We start from the raw sequence: 9,869 nt of genomic DNA on the forward strand, positions 1-9,869 counted from the left end.
GAAGAAGATGCATAAGGCACCCATGAGGGATGTGGAAATGAGGAGAATCACTTTCCAGGATGTGAATCCACCTGCATATGTTGATAGACAGCAAGCTGTCCATGCACCAAATGTGCAAGAAATGGTACAACCAAGTACTCCCACAGGTATACAATCAAGGGTAGATGATGGATCATCTATTGGTGGAAATGATGAGCCAAATGTGGCTGATGTGCAAGTGGGACAGCAAGCTGAAATGCCCTTGAGAAGATCATCTAGAGTGTCTAGACCGCCTGATAGGTTTGTTCCAGGGGTAGACTATGTGATGCTTACTGATTGCGGGGAGCCTTCTTGCTACAAAGAGGCTATGATGCGTGAGGATCAATGCAAGTGGGAGTATGCTATGCAATCAGAGATGAGTTCACTTATGAAGAATAAGACTTGGGACTTGGTTTCTTTGCCACATGGAAAGAAAGCATTGCCATGTAAATGGGTCTACAAAATGAAGGTCATAGGTGATGATGTGCCTAGGTACAAGGCCCATTTGTTTGCTAAAGGGTTCAAGCAAGAGAAGGGTGTGGACTTTGATGAGATATTCTCTCCAGTTGTGAAGATGACCACACTTAGATGCATGCTTGGACTAGTGGCATCAGAGGATATGGAGCTTATGCAAATGGATGTCAAGACAGCTTTCTTGCATGGGGATTTGCATGAGGAAATTTACATGGTGCAGCCGGAAGGCTTTGAAGAAAAGGGCAAAGAGCATTTAGTTTGCAAGCTGAAGAAGAGTCTCTATGGTCTTAAGCAAGCACCTAGAGAATGGTATCAGAAGTTTGATGCTTTCATTCGGTCCCAGGGTTTTAGAAGGAGTGAAATTGATCACTGCCTCTACACTAAAAGGGCTAAGGATAATAGCCTCATAATCCTGGCACTATATGTGGATGATATGCTATTGGCTAGTAAGAATACTTATGAGCTAGATGCATTAAAGGCCAAGTTGCATGAGGCCTTTGATATGAAGGATTTGGGACTTGCAGGTCATATTCTTGGTATGCGCATCACGCGTGATCGGAGTAGGAAACTCCTTTGGCTTTCACAAAAAGAGTATGTTACAAAAGTATTGCAGCATTTCAATATGGAGGGGGGGAAGGCAGTGAGTACTCCATTACCTCCATATGTGAAACTGAGTCATACAGATAGTCCCAAATCAGATGAGGAAAGGGCCATGATGGCTAAGGTTCCTTATGCATCAGCAGTTGGGAGTCTTATGTATGCTATGATAGCTACTAGAGCAGACATTGCATTTGCAGTGGGAGTTGTTAGCCGTTATATGGCTAATCCAGGAAAGAGGCATTGGGAGGCAGTTAAGTGCATCATGAGGTACATGAAGGGTACCAAGGAGATGTGCATTTGCTTTGGTAGAGGAGACATGCGTGTACTTGGGTACGCAGATTCAGACTATGCAGGGCATGTGGATAGTAGGAGATCCACTTCTGGTTATGTGTTCACCTTTGTAGGTGGTGCAATGTCGTGGATGTCTCGTGCACAGAAGTGTGTTGCTTTGTCTACCACAGAGGTTGAGTATGTTGCAGCCACAGAGGGTTGCAAGGAGGCTATATGGATTGATCGGCTAGTGGGAGATTTGGGGATTCATACAGGTGTACCGACATTGCATAGTGATTCCATGAGTGCTATTCAGCTAGCACGGAATCCGATCTTTCATGCAAAGACCAAACAAATTGAGGTCAGGTACCATTTCATCAGGGAGGTACTTGAGGACAAGCGCATAGAGCTTGTCAAGGTTCATACAGATGATAACCCTGCAGATATGCTGACGAAGAGTCTACCTAGTCAGCGGTTTGAGTATTGTCGTGTATTGATGGGCATTGGATAGTTTGCTCACTGGTTGTTCTCCCTTAAAGGCACATTGTCCTTTAAGTGGGAGGTTGTGGGGGTTAAAGGTCATTGTGCCTTTACCTCAATTATGTACAATACTCAAACACATATATAAATGAATGAAAAAGAAGATTAGGGTGGTTCTGTACCCACCAAAACTTGTGTGGCTCTCTGTCTCCCTCTCCCTCTCTCTCTCTCTCTCCTTCTTCCGTTCTTGCTTCCGTTGAGAGCACTCTCACACTCTTGGAGGAGGAGAGAAAGGTCAAACAACGAAGTGATTACAAAGAAGGGGCATTTTACAAAGAAGGGGCATATTTGGCTAGAAGCAACTTAAGCAACTTCAAGGGAAAGAGCAAAATGAAATGTAACTTTTGTGGTAAACCTGGACACTTTGAAAAGAAATGTTATGCCAATCTTGTTAAGGAAGCAGAAACCAAAGAAGAAGAAGAACCAGAGAATGTCAAAGCTCTCACTGCTTACAACACCCAAGTCAAATCTGACAAGGGCCCTACATTTTTAGAGTTAAGTGTGTGTGAGGTAAATAATGGTTCTCTGCCATGGATAGTCCATCCTTAAATGATTGTTAGTCTTTTGAGATTTTTCCTTGTTGGACTCATTGGGCTTTCCATACATAGATAGTGTCCATCTCCCAGTTGTAAACCAAGAATCCTATGAGTGAGTCAAAGGTTGGGGCCATGAGTGTTGCCACGTGATAGTGGGCAAGCCATGGAGCATCCCATGTACTACTGCTAAGAGATGAGGTCATCAATTTGTGAGGGGGAATGAAGGGGCAAATTGATGTGTGTGTGCCTATGGGCTTGGAGTCCTATGCAAGAAGTGTGTGAATGTAGGTGTGTTAGAAAGTTCTAGTTAGGTGTGTCAAGTTGGTGTGATGAGTGAGTGATCATAGGAGGTGATTGATTGAGATAATCAGTGAGATGATTACGGATCTGGGATCTACTACCTACATGGAGGCAGTTGCCTATATATGTAACCACTCTTGGAATAAAGCAATATACTTTGTGTCTCATTGCTTCTAAATGGATTTATAGGTTCTTGTGTTGCTTCCTTGTTGTCTTGGGTGATCCTTGTGTTGAGTTGTATAATTCGTGGTACTAGGGCACATTCGAGATTCTGGGGTTTTGTTGTTGCAGATGGTTCGACAGTAGGTTCTTGTGGTACTGTAACCATGGTTGACATAGGTTCTTGTGTTACTACCCTCAAAACCCCTGTGGCTTGGGTTTTGAACTTTGGTACCCAGACGACCTGCTTGCCTTTGTAACTATCTTGGTTTTCCAAGAGTTTGGTGGCAACCTAGAGCTAGAGGGGATGCTACGGTTGGAGGGGTGGATTAGGGCTTGGGAGCTGAGGTGATGGATGGCATCGTGTCCTCCTCCTAGGTGGGTTTGCCCTCGTCGGAGTCATCCTAGGAGTGATCAGGGAGCCATACTCAGCTTGGTTAGGCTGTTGGTTGTTGTTAAAGTAGCATTGAGCACAGAGAATAGCCTCTTGTACCTACTATTCATGGCATTTTTGAGTGGGTGATAGTAGTGGCGGAGTAATTTGCAATCATACCTGGCTGCCATTGTGGTTGGTTCTTTGTTCCTTCCAGTCGGACTTTTTCTAGAGGGTCGGGATTTTGAGTGTTGGAGGTGGATGGAGCTTCAGGTCTGCCCTTCTTTGGAACTTCCTTGCCCTGGGCTGGCGATGGTGCACTAGAGGGAGCAGGACACGATTCACAAAGCGAAATGACTGCAGTCCTCCCACCATTCGTGAGGGAAGCTATTCTGGCCCTCCAATCGATTTGACAGTTCATGGCATAACACCAGGTCCTTCCCAATATTATCTGTTCGTCAATTGTTGCTTCTGTGGGGAGAACATAAAAGTAGATTTCTACTGCCTGGCGAACAACCATTAGACTAAAGTTCACAAATCCTAAGGTACTTAAGAGTTGGCTATTGATAGCAGCTACTGAAGCGCAGTGAGATTTAGGGGTACTTGTAGCTTCTCCCATACATTGCGGGAGATGAAGTTGTGGCTCGCTCCCAAATCCACGAGTGCTCAGATGCATAATCTCGGACCCTTCAATTGGACATGCAACTTGGTTGGTTCTATCGTTAGCTCATCAGTTAGTCCTGGGTGTTCAAGTATTGCCTTAAACAATGCCATTTGTTTACATTGCCTGATTTTGGCGTTACATGCCCTAGCTTCCTCGATGGCTTGGTGTTTCATCTGGGCTACCTCAGCCTTGAGCTCTTTTTCTCTATGGATGGCTTGAAGGGTAGGCAGGGTGAGCGATCCATAATATCTCTTCAATTTGCTTCCGTTAAGGTAGCCTTCCATTTCTACTCCATCCAGGGTGGCTATTCGGCATGCCCCTTGTGGAGTGATTTCCACCGCATGGTAGGGACCCATGCCTCAGTACTTGAGCTTACATTTGGTATTGTGGATGCTATAGAGGAGTGCAAAATTACCCTCTATGAGGTCTTTATTCTTGAGATTGCGGTCAAACCATTTTTTGCATCGTGCCTTCTCCACTCAAAGGCAGTAGGCGAGGATTACCAGAATTCGAGCGACTGTGTTCGAGTGAGGAATTTTGTAAATTTTGACATTTTAGTATAATGGTTTATGTTCAAAAGTAGCATGCATTGCTTACTTTGTTGTCCTACCCATGATATTATGAGTAATTGGTTGTCATACATACAAACAACAATTTGAAAAAGTAATGTTTTGGCAATGCTTTTTCAAGAGTCAAGGAAGGAGGAGGGGAAGAAAGGGCTCAGGGTATGTGCAAGAAAAAATCTAACAAAATTTTACCATGCCATTGCCATTTTCAAGGCAAAAAATATTAGGAGGAGCAACCTCCCAGGAGGCCGCGATATTGCGGTCTCCTAGGAAGCTTCTTCTACCAATTTTATTTTGGCCATAACTTGGGTGATAGGACTCCGAATATGGTCATGTTTGTAATCAAAATGATTGGAATGATATAAGTGGAGTCATTTCTTATGTTAGAGTGTCATAATTCTATAGCATTAAGAAATTTTTGTACTTGTATTTGTTTCATCAGAGCTAGACCTTATCAAACTTCATATTTTCTTATATCCATGGATTTTTCTCAGATAGAGTTTGTGGATCCTTGGTTTCCTCTCTCCATCCTAGAGATGTATGGTCATATAAAGGTGATACATTATTAGTTAGCATCATGGTGATAAGGTGATCAATAAGTAAAATTTAATTGCTGCCTGTTGGCTCTTTCCTACTGCTTTCGTAGGAAGAGCAGGGTATTCTCAGTATGTAGGGTTCCGAGGCTTTTTGTCACCTATAGATATATTGGGGCTGTCGTTTGTAGTATATGTGTAGCTTAGGATCTCAAGTCATGTTCCGATGAGAGACGTAGGCTTAAGTGTGGTAAGCAAACATAGTGCATGCATGTGTAAAAGGAATGTGTATCATCATGGTTGAGGTAATGAAGGCTTTCGCCTTCATTGAGGATTGTAGGGTTTAGGAGGAGTTTAAGGATAAGGAGGAGGTTCCACGGTTTAAAAGAGGTTCCAGGGTTAGAAGGAGGTTCCAGGTTTAGAAGGAGGTTCCAGAGTTAGGAGTTCCAAGGTTTAGAAGGAGGTTCCAGGGTTAGAAGGAGTTTCAGAGTTTAGAAGAGGTTCCAAGGTTTAGGGTAGAGTACATGGTGGAGAACTGATGTTAGGATGGACCTCGGGGAAGGTTAAGAGGTGGTAGCAGCAAGGGTGTGAGGTTATGATGTTGGTAGAAAGAGTGGTTAGATATGGGAAGTTAGATGTGAGATAGGCCTTGTTATTTTTTGACACTTCTTTTTGCTGGTGCAATGGAATGATCAGCTGCATGGGTGGGATGTTAGATATGTCGTGCCTTGCAAATAATAGTGATGGCCTTTGTAACAATGGCAACAAACCTGCAATAACCCTGAGGGGAGGAATACCCAAGAGACATACATATGCAATGAAAGCATCCGTCTGAGTGTTATAAACCCGGCATGTGTAGATAGGTAGAAGATATTTTTCTCATCTTCAGACAAACAAGTCTTGGAAAATTTTGCGTAGGGTTTTAGTCCCGATGGAACGTTCCCATTTGATTGTTAGTTGAGCAGATATGATCTTGAGTTGGAGTTGCTTCCATTGGATAAGCACGCGTGTGTTGAGGTGATCTTCCACTTGTAGAGTAGCCACAAGCTCTTGGTACACCACTGTTGTGCATTGTAGTGGGGTGTCATTGGTGTTGTCTTCCAATGCCTCATTGTTGTGCACTAGCAATTGGAGTTCAAGCTTGGAGATGATTATCTTTTGGGAGTGCATCTCATTCATTTTTTCTTTGTATTGATGGTAGATGGTTGTGTATGCCTCCTTAAGCTTTCTCATTTGCAAGGTGACCTTTGCTTGTTGAGGAATGTCTTTAGTGGTATTGGACCATTGGTCCAAGACTTGTGCTTGTGAAGTGCTAGCCCCTTGAACGGTAGCAAGCTGGTCTTTTAAGATTTCGCATTCCCTTGTAAGCTCGTCAATGCTGAAGGCATGTATTGCCAAAGATTGTTTCATGTTTTCAAGCTTGTCTTTGCAATCCTGGAGCTCTTCTTCTTTGTGAATTAGAGTGAGTCGATCTTGGGCCACTACCTTTATCTATTGTGCATGTGTGGATGTCAAGGAGTTATAGTAGGTCTGTAGGATTGCCGTTGCTTCTACTACCACAGTCAGCTGTGTTTGACTTTGGTGGAGGTTGGAGGTCACATCCCTTACTGCCTTCTCTTGAGCTTGGAGAGCTTGGTTCATGCGCACTTCTTATACCTCCTTCTCATCTATTTGTGTGCGAAGTGCCTTGACCTCAATGGCAATTGCTTGGAATTGGTCTTCGATTTCTGATGTAGTCTATCTTTCCAATTCTCTTGCATATTCTTCCTTGGCCAAGCTAGTGAATAGTTCTGACATTTGGATCGTTTGGCTAGCTTGATGTTGGAGAATGATAGATGGTGATGAGGTCTAGTTATATTGCTAATACAAGTGGTGCCCATGTAGCCATCCTGATGATTCTGTAGTACTTAAAGGAGGTTGTTCCAATGGCATTTCAGTCCCTTGTGTACAATAGTCATACTATTGATTTGGCACTAGCTCCCCTTATGGCTCATCGACTGGCATGGTGTCGATGGGTGGTGCGAGTGCTGATGTAGCCTCAGTAGGCTTTGGTGCCGATCTTTCCTTAGGTTCGAGTGCCGATCTTGTCTCAAACTCTAGTTGCTACTGTTGGTGGAGACATATTGGTTGCAGTTGTGCACTAAGCTGTGGCATCTCATGGGGAAATTCTGTAATCCCGACCTCCAGAATAGGTATTTCTGCTAAGGCATCTGCACTTATTAATGTGATAGTAGGAGAAGTTGGTGACGGCTCCCATACTAGTGAGAAGGGTATGTCCAACTCCTCAATTGGTTTTGGTGACTGGGGAAGAGTCATTTCTCTTTCTTGTAGTTCTTTTTTTATGATTATAACCAATAAGTGTGGAATTTTGCATTTTTGGCCTGAAGAACCATCGAGTTTCTTTGTAAAGAAGATGATGAAGTGCTGGACCCAGTCTTGTTTTAGCTTCCTACTCAGCAAAACAAATGTGTAGAGTGGAAGGGAGCGATTCTTACTGCACTTAACCCCCAAGATTGTGGATAGGAATTGTGTTGCTTCCTCGAGGTGATGGTCAAGGATTGTGTGAAGCATATGTTGTCTCTATGGATCAGTGTGCCCTTGGTGAGGAGAGACTGTACTTTGAGAAACCTTGCATTAGCAGGCCATTTAGGGTATTTGCCACCTTGTGTCAGTAGTGAGAAAGCCCTTTGAATGACTATACTGTCGAGGATAATGTTGAATGGGCTCTCCTGTACATTGATTGTACCGTACTTGCCAACCTTTGCATTGATGAAGTAGTAAGAATGGAGAGTCCTTGATGTATGTGGTTAGGGTAGGACTGTCCTCCAAGGATTTGAGGCTCTCATGCAAACTACCTGGATCCCATTGCTCTAAGTAAGATGTTGCTTCCTAGGAAAGAGCATAAGTCGATGTGGGTGGCCAGACAAGTTCCAGTGACTGGGCCCTGTCAATGGCTATGTAGGCCAGTGGTGATTGAGGTGGCATTTGTTCTACTTGGTCATGCACTGAATCTTCTTCGAAGCTATCGCTCTGGACCACAAATGCCTGTGATTGCCATGGTTGAGAGGAGGTAGATGGCTGCAAACTCTGGAGGGAGTCTCGTGGTTGAGGCAGTGGGCTCTTTCTGTGCATCCTCTTTAGTGGTGGCATCTTTGCTGAACCTGCATCCATGTGCATGTAGTGTACCGTTGATCATTAGATTAATTAGCATGCCGGTATGACCTTTCTGTGTGTGTGTGTGAGAGAGAGAGATCTTATTTTTATACATGCTTTGAGAGTGTGGAATGAAAGTGTGTGATACAATTATTCATGCAATCATCTATGTGTCTAAGCGAAAGCGTGTGTGTGCATGTGACCTAGTGGCTAGGTAGGGACTAACTATATGTTTTTTTTATAAAAAAATTGCTGGGATTTTCATAGGGTAGCTAGAACTTAGTCATCATTCTAATCCCTAGGTTAAAATCGATTGATGCTACCTATATGTGCAAAGACATACATATGCAAGTGAGTGCTTGTGATACAATCTAATCCTAACTAAGGAAGACTTGGCTTCCCAAATCTTCATTTTTGTCAGGGATGGCTTGCGTGTTGATGTAGTAGCGCTTTAGTCGGCTCCCATTTTTTGTTGTGTTGAATTGGACTCCCTCCAATGTTTCTAGCAGCATAGCTCTGATGGGATTCATCTATTCGAATCGGGTGATCAAATTTTTGTATAAGAATCTTGCTGTGCTTTTGGCATCTGCCTTTCTGACTGCTTTAGCTTCAACCCATTTTTTAAAGTAATCAGTGGCCACAATGATGTAGCATGCCTGTGTTCCTTTTGCTACTGGATGTATGGGACCCATTGTCAATCCCCCATTTTCCAAATGGTTTTTGTGCAATAACTATTGTTAGGGGATTGAAGACTTTGTGTTGTGCTTTAGTAGTCCGTCGGCATACATCATAGCCTTTTACATATTCATAGGCATCTGCCCACAGTGTTGGCCACCAGTAGCCTATGAGGAGAACTTTTCTTATTGTGGTTTCCCCTTGGAAGTGTTCTCCTGCAATGCCTTCATGGACCACTCAGGATTGGCATGATCTCATGAGGCATCACACATCTTCTTAATATCTGGTCCTTGCCCATCTTGTTAAACCATGGTGCCATATTTAGGATTTGTGCGATAAGGTCCACATACCTTAGGGTGAGCACCTTCCCTTATAGGTATTGTGTGTACTGCCACTTCTAGTGAAATTCCTTTCATCTCTTTATATGACCATGCTAGGCAGTCACGGTATTCCATTAGGAGTGCTTTGAGTTTGGTTTCATCTTCTTGCCGAAGCTGTTTTCCAATGAAAACTAGTTTTTCTTCCTCCCCTTCAAGGGCGAGGTTTATTGTGCATGTTTTTGCCGGTCAATCATAGATTGGAGTTTCTCCAATGCTATCAGTTTCTTGAACTTCAAATTCTCTTAATGGTCTTGGCATTGCTATTTGCACACTGCCACTTGTGTAATTCTTGAAGTATTATGGCACTTCTCGAAGATCGACCTCTGATGGGGTTGAACTAGTTTGACATGTGTCATGTGTACTGGGTGGCATAGATGCATTTATTAATTTGTTAGGCTCTTCTTGACTTTCTTTTTATGAAGTCTCTTGATCGAGCTTCATCCGCACATGTGGCTTATATTTTTGAAACTTCTTACGTTGGGAACTGTGGGGTAACTTTTCCACTGGTAAGGTGTTTCCAAGTAAGGGTTCATTTGCTGCGCATACTCTTTCCAATCCCTTAGGGGAACATTCAAGAGGCGGTGATTCTGATTTTGAGGGAGCTACTTTGCAAGGTACAATTTGACGA

This window comes from Dipteris shenzhenensis, chromosome 15 (assembly GCF_047967505.1).
Source record: "Dipteris shenzhenensis isolate YYH24624 ecotype China chromosome 15, Dip_SZ_1.0, whole genome shotgun sequence".
Taxonomy (NCBI): Eukaryota; Viridiplantae; Streptophyta; class Polypodiopsida; order Gleicheniales; family Dipteridaceae; genus Dipteris; species Dipteris shenzhenensis.